Source organism: Pungitius pungitius, chromosome 6, assembly GCF_949316345.1.
Source record: "Pungitius pungitius chromosome 6, fPunPun2.1, whole genome shotgun sequence".
Lineage (NCBI taxonomy): Eukaryota > Metazoa > Chordata > Actinopteri > Perciformes > Gasterosteidae > Pungitius > Pungitius pungitius.
In genome coordinates, this window is record NC_084905.1 from 5,908,077 (window position 1) to 5,917,295 (window position 9,219).

Consider the following 9,219-nt stretch of genomic DNA (forward strand, 5'->3'; position numbering starts at 1 on the left):
CCTCTCTTGGTTTGTGTTTGATGGAGTGAAATTTCTAAGGAAGTGTAGTGTTTTTTGTTGGTAAGTAACAAAAGATCCTTCATCGTTTCTTGTCCTTATTGTTAGCATGCCACCAGCAAGACTAAGAGCCTCCTGGAGGGGTTGGATCTCCCTGGTCTTCCTGCCTCTGCCTACCTGCACCAGCCCTGTGACACGAGAAGAAAATAGGCAAAGAAGTTGAGCAACCATAAAAGTATTCAACTAAACACAACTAAAGTCAGGCCATTAGATAAATTGAATTAATGCAAACAAACAAACAAAGCAAACAAAAACAAAAGATCACTAAGAGGAACATATGGCTGCTCAGATTAGACCTTCTGCCATGAACCTGCTATCTTTGCATCTTTGACCCCAGATGTTATGTCCCGGCCCCTATATTTGCTGCCTATCCTCAATAACACCATGTTCTTGTTTATTGAAACGCCTCCAGCGGGAATTTCAGTCCTCAAAAACTTTTGCTCTGTCAAACCAGAGTTAAGATTCTAATTGTCATCATCCTGCATTCCATAGCACTTGGTTATTGTAAATCATTTTTGTTTAGATATGTGATTAATGGCACGGCCTCATGCTTGTGTTGGCCAGAGACGAGTTCCGTAAAGTACAACAATCCCGGTGTAGTATTCATTGGGCCCGTTGAATGGCGCAGTTTGCAAATGAGAAAAGGAATCGCCAAAGCCCCTTTGATTCAATTTTTCATATGGTAGGGGAAATGATGAACCACAGAAATGGAGAAGAGGACCCTGGTGAGTATTCACAATTCACTCCGTTATATTGTATCCAAAAACAATAAAAAGTTCCCCGTGACTTGCTGGAAATGGGCCTTTATTTGAAAATGTGACCGCTGCGAGTACACAAACATAAATGATCTCAGGAAATGCAGTGACTTTCCTGCAGCCCGTGTGATTTGAATGTAAACAAACATTCGCTTAGTTTACATGAGCCCTCGTTCATTGCTGGCTTTATACAAAACTTTGTTTTGCATGTTGTTTTTGCGGCTTCTTGTTGCTCATTGTGCCATTGCTGGAAGCGTGCACACTTTGTGCCTCCTTGTTACCACCACAGAAACTTATTAAGAGTTCTATTTCATTCTTTTGAAGCTTTAAACACTCTTTGATTTCCTATTTACCTTACATCTGCTGCAATGAACGTTTCATATTTATTTAAGCCTGAAAAATTTCAAATTACTGCAACGCTCCTTGGCAGCAAAATATGGTCTGTTGTTGTGGATGCCAGTTTTCCAGAATATTTTGAGAGTCATTTTAATCTCCCTGCAAGGCTCCTTTTTGATTCAGATTCACTCTTTCAAAGCTGGACTTTGCAGCGCGTCCTAGACTCGTCCAGGAGTCTCTCCTCTGTTGCCCGCATTTGGCCCGAGACTCCCGGGGGAGCAGAAGCGTTTTGTGCCATATGTATACTGTATATGTATGTACTGTAGTCGGTGCACGTCCATGCAACAACACCTTTAGGTCATTGGCCTAATTAAATCGTTTAATTAACCTAACCTAGCTATGTTTTATATTTGAGTTTTGTTTTGTCCGTTTCAAAGATGTCTACCATTTAAAACCCATGCAATGTTTTGCGATCAACCGATTCAGCCTTCTTTGACGACTGCTTGATGACGTTGGCGTTGTTCAGTCGAAATAGACATTACTGCTGAGGGCCAAAGACTTTGCCTCTGACTTTCATCCCTCTTGCTAATGAGTTTCTCTGTGTGCAGTTGAGCAATGCACACACTAGCAAATGAAGGATAAGGTGAAGACTGTTTCAATGAGATCTTCATGAAACAATGTCATCGGGAGCTGTTAAGCCGGAGCCTGGCTAGCTTTCTACGCTGCGGTCTTTTCTCACTCAACCATGTCTATATCGCCATTAAACATAGGCGTAACCAGGCATCCATTGAGGGGGTTGTGTCTCCCCCCCCAATATTGAGAAAGTACCAATTTGTCACCCCAAACATACAGCAGAAAATATGTAACTTATATGTTCTTCTTATATGAACCCCGTCAATGGATCGGTCTCTTGGCTCGTTGGTTCTCGCACACCACTGTCGGGCATCTTTCTCCCCAACGCGCGCTCACTGTGCAACAAACTGGACCAACTTCAGCTGCTGGTGAGAAGAGACAGAGACTTTTCTACATCCTCCGTTTGTGCTTCACGGAGACCTGGCTCTGTGGATCGCTACTGGACTCTGCACTCCAGCTGGCGGGCCTCCAGCTGCTCAGAGCGGACCGTGACACAGAGCTCACCGCCAAGACGAAGGGGGGAAGAATCTGCTTCTACTTCAACAACGGCTGGTGCAACAACGTAAAAGTGATCCAACAACACCGTTATCCTGGTGTGGAATCGTTCATCATTCACTGTAAACCCTTTTACTCCCCCGTGAGTTCGCTTCATTCATTCTGGTCGGTGTTTACATGCCACCGGTGGGCAACGTGCAGGAGGCACAGTGGACACTCGCCGACCAGATACGGCGTGTGGAGCGGACCAACCCGGACTGCTTGGTTATTGTCCTCGGGGACTTTAACAAAGAAAAACCTCGGCCATGAATGGCTTAAGTACAAACAGTCTATGTAATGCCCACGCTGGATCACTGTTACACCACACCTGCCCACACTACCCCAAAACCCGCTTTAAAAATAAATGATGGGAAAGGGTATGCCCTTGCCCATTAAAAGTCATTGAATTATGAATTATGATGGTCAAACAAACTCAACATCTTGCCAGTAGTGTTGTCACATTCAATTCTAATGAGCTTTTTTGAAAACATTTGAGAAGGTTGTTTAAAACAGGACCATGATACATTTCAGCATTGCTCTTCAGGCTCTCTGAAGTTCAGAGTTAGTAGCTCCCTGCACACTTCTGTTGCCTAGATACGCAAATTGTAAAGGTTCAAGATGTTCAGTCCAGCACAGTAGTTCTTTTTCCATCATGTCTTCAATCAACCTCACAATGGCTTTGGCTCGGGGGTGGTCATCTCCCAATTGAAAGATAGGCAGTTTGATCCCAGTTGGAGCCGGGCGGCTCCTACAGTCCGGTGTGTGAATGGGTATGGACGGTTGAATGACGAGTTGGCAGACGAGAGAAGGAGCTTTAGAAATGCAGGTCTATTCACCACAACTAATGAGGTTGGAGCCCCTTGGTGGCTGGTGTGGATAAATGAAGGAAACTGCTGATTAAAAATGTAACGAAAATTAAAAATGTAATGAAAATTAAAGCCTATTGATCAGCCCAGTGGATCAGCAAATGGCTGGACGTGTTGGTGAGGAGAGGGCTCTAGACTTACCATGCTTAAAGATCTTCACAGCGGAGAGAAAAATGCAGCAGAATGCTTTAAAGAGGCAGTTTCTTCAAAGAATATCTTGCACATCAAAATTTTGAATGAAATTGTGACTCAGTCACCTTCTATTCATTGCTTGTCCTTAAAGGGGTTGCGAGGGGGGGTGGAGTCAATCCCAGCAACCAGCAACAATTTGAGATGTTGGTTTTCCCAAGGTTTGCTGTTGGGGTTGATCTCTACAAACGAGTCTAGGTAAGATGCAGAGAGAGAGAGAGAGAGAGAGAGAGAGAGAAAGAGGGAGACATGCAGAATCAGAAAGAGTGCAAAAAAGATAAGACACAGGAAAAAAGCAATATGGGGTGTTACAATGTTCCCATATCCCCAAAGGGGCCCCGACAGAAAAGGTTTGGTAACCACTCTGCTATACGGTAATTGATATCAATCTCAAAATAAAAGCGGATTGTTTGCTGCTGTTCTTAGACCTTCCTTGTTTCTCTTTGGGGTGGTTTTCACCTTCAACTCCTTCCCCCATTCCTCCAGGGAGAGCTCGGCACTTACAAGGCCAACCTCAAAGCGATTCGCTGCCTCCCGCTGCTGGCCAGAGCCCTGCAGGAGCGCAGAAGCCAGGCTATGGGGGGACCACCGGCTGGTCCTTTCACACAGCTGCAACCAGTGGTGTGTTCATATGTGTCTGTGTCTCCTGTGTCTCTGCATATCCCTCTTGACTGGTATCTCTTATCCGCTACTGGTGCACACCCTACCTTTGGCTTTTCAGCTTTGTTTCCCTCCTCTAGACACTGCACCGAATAAGGATAATAACTTCAAGTGCCCTGTCTGAACAATCTAAGGTGTTAATTAATGCAAAAAGGGGTTATTGTTCCTCTCTGAGCGAGCAGAATAGTAGCTTGTTCGAGAGTATGATGGGTGTTTTAAAAAACAGGGTGCAAGGACACTAGTCGCTTCATGCTATGCTAGGAGATCAGATTTGAGTTGTGTTTCGGATTTGCTGTTTAAACGTAAATCCAGTCCGACTCACCAGTTGCGGGTCACTGGGCTAGGCTCTTTTTGCCTCTGGAACTTGCCTGACATGTTTCGACACCCCACACGACCTGTTTTATTTTTTTGGCAGTGTCTCCTCCAGTCAAGTCAGCCAGGTTCCCTTGGCAGAGGGGGAGAGGGGAGAGAGTGCAGGGACGGCAGAACAAACTGCATGCCGGTCCCAACACAAACTTTGCGAAGAGATCCGAGGGAAATGCAACAGTCGACTCATGCATAAACCCAACCATATAGGCACACACAGACACAAACACACACAGGTATAAACAGTTGTGTGTTTCTGTGTGTGTGTATTTGTTTTGTGTATAGAATGAAGTCAACTTCCACATTGTTTACCACACGTTTAAGTTGAACTTCCATTAAACTTCCCCTTACACTATGAAGCTCCCACTAACATAGATTATGAATGCTTTCAAAACCAATCAATTTGTCTTTCTCTGTGAGAAAATATGCATGCACAGTGTGTCCATGCCTGCCTGCTTTATACCCTTAACTAGAATCACCCATTATTCTTCTTCTTATCTTTCTGTGGCTCAGGAGGGTGAAATATGGCCCTGCTGCCGAGGACTGCTCCACATCGTCTTCAAGCCAGAGGAGGCCTAAACGCCACTAACAAACCATCTATTATGATAACACAGGTCAGTACCTATGTGTGGAAAACACATACAGCACAGTGTTGCAGGTACCCCTCGGATACAGCTTGTGCGCCAGCTACTGAGCCTTTAGGGAAGTGCAGCCCAGATTGAACTTTGCATTTGTTGTAACCCATTGACATAAAGTGTGACATCACACAGCCCCAGTGAACGTCAGACAATTAAACTGACCATGTACTGAATACATTAATAACATTACCAAACCTGTGAAATCAGAACAGCCCCCCAGTAACTTTGGAGATGCAAGTATAATTAATATCTCTATTGAACTAAATTCAATTTCAACATTGGTTATCGTTCCAATGGTAAAATTAAGATAGATGTAGTGCTGGTTGGTTTGTGTATGAGGGGCGGGGGCATCGTTATTTTGGATCAAATTGAACAATGCCTCACATTACACAAAAGTGTCTTGTTGCCTAAACTAATATCCTCCCTCCTTTGTGGTTCAACTTCTTGTAATTGATGTTTTAACAACTTTATTAAGTCGACTGTACACTCCATCAAAAAATTCTCCTCCCCTTGGTGGGCTGGTTCAGACAAAGGTCAGACAGACAAGGCTGGGTATCAAACCATGTCTGTATACTAAATAGTTTCAGTGAACAACTAGGGTCTCATTTTGTTTCTTTTTTCTTCAGCGTGTGACATTTGCACCACAAATTAACCAATAAATCGCCAAAACGCTTTTCCCAATGAATGATGTGTTGTTACTTCATCTCATTTTTATTTTAGACCACACAGTCATTAGGCCCAAATATATCAAATATGTGCATCTCGACCCAGTGGTAGGAAAAGGTTGTTAGGAAATTTGAATGTGGCCATCACGTGTGCATTCTGAGCCGGAGGACACATTTACATTCATTTCCATGTTTCCTGAGGCAGTTGAGGACCTAATTAGCGTAGGCAAATGACAGCTGAACTGGAGACCACCGCACCCTAATTCCTCAATTTGCAAGGAGCTTCAGAAGCTCAGTTAGCAGAACTTTCCCATTTCTCCTCAATAAAATCCAAACATGTGTCTGTCTTCGACTTTGTTGTAAATGGAAACGTATTAGGCCATATTGCTGTGTAGTAGGAAAGGTCAAGACAAAGCAAACTGTTTCCCTTTCAGTAAATTGTCAGTCATGGACCGCTAATGTAATGAGCTTCAACAAAAAGCATGTACTATAATATTTGGAAAAATCAGAAGAATCTATAATACAGTCTTTTTTAAGTATTGGCCAATAACTATGAATAATCTACCAAAGTTATGTTTGCTGTTGATTACATCCTCATTGGGGGTCTGTTAGGGCAATACAAACACTACACAAAAACAACTCACAAACCCTTCTCCTTTTAGTGCTGTAATAAAGTCTGCAAATATTTCCGGCAAAATGTTTTATTAGGCTCCTAGAGTACTCTTATCTTTCTATTAAAGCTGACTGGAATGGGGTCTCTAATAAACTTGGGATTTGATTATTTCACATAAATGCATGTCTATAACTAAATGATTGACGTGGAGGCTCTTACAAAAGAAGACGTGGCTGGAGTGTTGAATCCTTAAATTCTCCTCTTTGTCCAGTTGCAGGTTGACAACAGTTGGCTGATGGATGCTTCAGTCTGACAAGCTCTGACTCCATGTTCAACCCCTATTTCTCTTTCAGTCCCGAGGAAGGTTTTATTTCCCCTGGGGCCTTCCAGAGTTTTGAATTCACCTTGAGCAGTCCCATCTTGGGCTCTTTCTCTGAGGACTTGCTGCCAACTGTCACAGGGCGGCCGAAACCATTTACCTTGACTTCGAGGAAAACTTGTGCAGCAATGAGCGATAGTGACAGAACAATCATAAGTATGCAAGCTAATATATGAAGTTGAAAGTGATGGCAAAGCGTGGCTCATGTTTAGTCTTCTTTTTTCGCAGATGTGCAGAAAAACATTCTTTCTCTCACATTCTTTGCTGAGTTATTCATTTCTTTATTTCTACATGTATATTAACAATGAGAATTGGAGGATCCCGAGAAAAAGTCCTCCCCTTCAGCCTTCTCTTTATGTTCCCTTTTTTTCCCCATCTTTCTCCGTGGGAAGGTCTCCCACTGACAGTATCATTTAGTAAAAAAGTTGCACTGCGGGTCCTGGGACACGGGTTGGTTTATCCTCGTCTTATCTTTGTATTTTCCTGCCTCTTGTGTCCCTGGATTGACTTCACTTCCTCCCTTGGTGTATTCTTCCCTGCCTTGTGATTGTGTGGCTTGACCCTAATTGTTCCCTCCTGTGTCCAATCACCTGCACGGCCCCAGTATACTTAAACCATATCTTCCTTGTCTTGTTGTTGTTTTGTCTGTGAACCTTAGTGTACCCTGTGATCTTGATTCTTTATGATTCTCTGTGCTCTGTGTTACTGTCATTCTCTAAAATACCTTTTCTTTATTGGGGGGGGGGGGGGGGGGTCATATAAGAGGAAATGAAAAGAAGGAGCATGTGAATACAATTTCAAAATCACAATCATAAATTTATGTTAAAAAAATTCCCTCTTTTCATGGTTTATAAATTGTTTTTTGAATGGGTCCCATGAAAAAAGTTCCTGAAACACTAGCAGTGGTTCTCAAATGGGGGTAGATGTACCGCCGGGGGTTCGTTATGGCACTCCAGGGTGTACGTGAGCTCAAACAAAGGGGTCGTAGTTGAAGCTTGGCAGCAGAAAACACGACAACAAGATGCCACTCACCCAAAGTTTTAGTGTCAACAATTTAAGCAATCAGACTCTGATGGCACAGCGCTGTGTATTACATATTCTTTTCAACGAAAAATAATAATAATATTATGCACTGCTTAGGGGTACTTGGATGAAAGAAATATTTTATAGGGGGTACATTACTGAGAAGAGGTTGATAACCACTTGCATACAGTATCAATAGTGAATGTTAGAGAAGGTTTGGGGTTTGAGTTACATAGCACACATGTAAATTGTTCCATATGGTATCTTAAGGATGTACCTTACGGCTCATTCAGGCCCAAAACAGAGTATTGGGCCACTGGTCTAGTAAATGATAAAAAACGAATGAATGAGAATGAATAACCATCGGTCTGTTCTAGTAAGATGGAATATCATCTCCTCTTTCAAAATCAGTGAGCCATGAAATCAAACAGCAGAGTTTCAAATTGCCTCATCCAAACTCTCCCGGCATCCGTTCTTTTGAAGTAAGGTGCCTTTCCTTGTGGCAGTAACCTCTGCGGTGTTGCTGGTTCTCGCCGATGCCGTGACAAGCTGTGAATGTGGTCCGATGACTCTATCTAGATGTCGACAAGTCAGTGTCAATGGAGAGGTCAGTGGAGAGGATGTGTTAGATTTAAAGAGCCTCATTTGCATAACACTATGTCCCAATGTCCCCTCCACAATCACTCAGGACAATGGTAAAGTGATTTGCTCACAGCAGTCTCTCCATGATTGTAAATGTTTCAACCAGTTCTAATTGATGGGCTGCAGATTGGGCATGATGTAATGCGTCAGATGTGTCTTGAGAGACTTCAGAGATATATTCCTCTGATGGGGACAGGGCTTTCCTTGTAAAGCAGCGGATATCTTTCAACATTTGCTGTTGCGAATTATGGATCCTCTCACTGTGTATATATATATTTGTTTATAAGGGTGTTGTTCCTGATATTTTGGTGAAGAATCCAGTGTTGAATTTTCAAAAGTGTTTCATGGCCTAGCTCCATGAAACTGTGACATGGTGAAGGGAGAATATATGACTTCCAAGATTTATATTTATATTTTTAATTTATATCTACACTAGTATGGAATGCCGTTTTATTAAAAATTAAATGAATGAATAAATACATAAATAAATGAAATATGCATTTGAAATGCATCGTGAAATAAATAAATGAGGCAATAATTTCATAAATATTAAATAAATGTAATAATTTCATGGTACTTTTATTTAATAATGGCACTTATATTTCATAATGCCACTTTATTTGATAATGCCACTTCATTTCATTTCACGTTCTTAGATGCAAATCAGGGGGCGTGGCTATCTCTCACATTCAGAACAGACAACAGAGCCGTGTGCAAAAAAAAGGCTGGCAGTGAAAGGGCTAGAAATAGGCTAGGTTAGTTGTAGCCTTCTTATTTAGCTACTGGCTATGGTTGTAGTAGCAGATAAGGTACTGGTAGTTCACGTTCACAGACAAATGCTTGACTTTTAACGGACATTACCA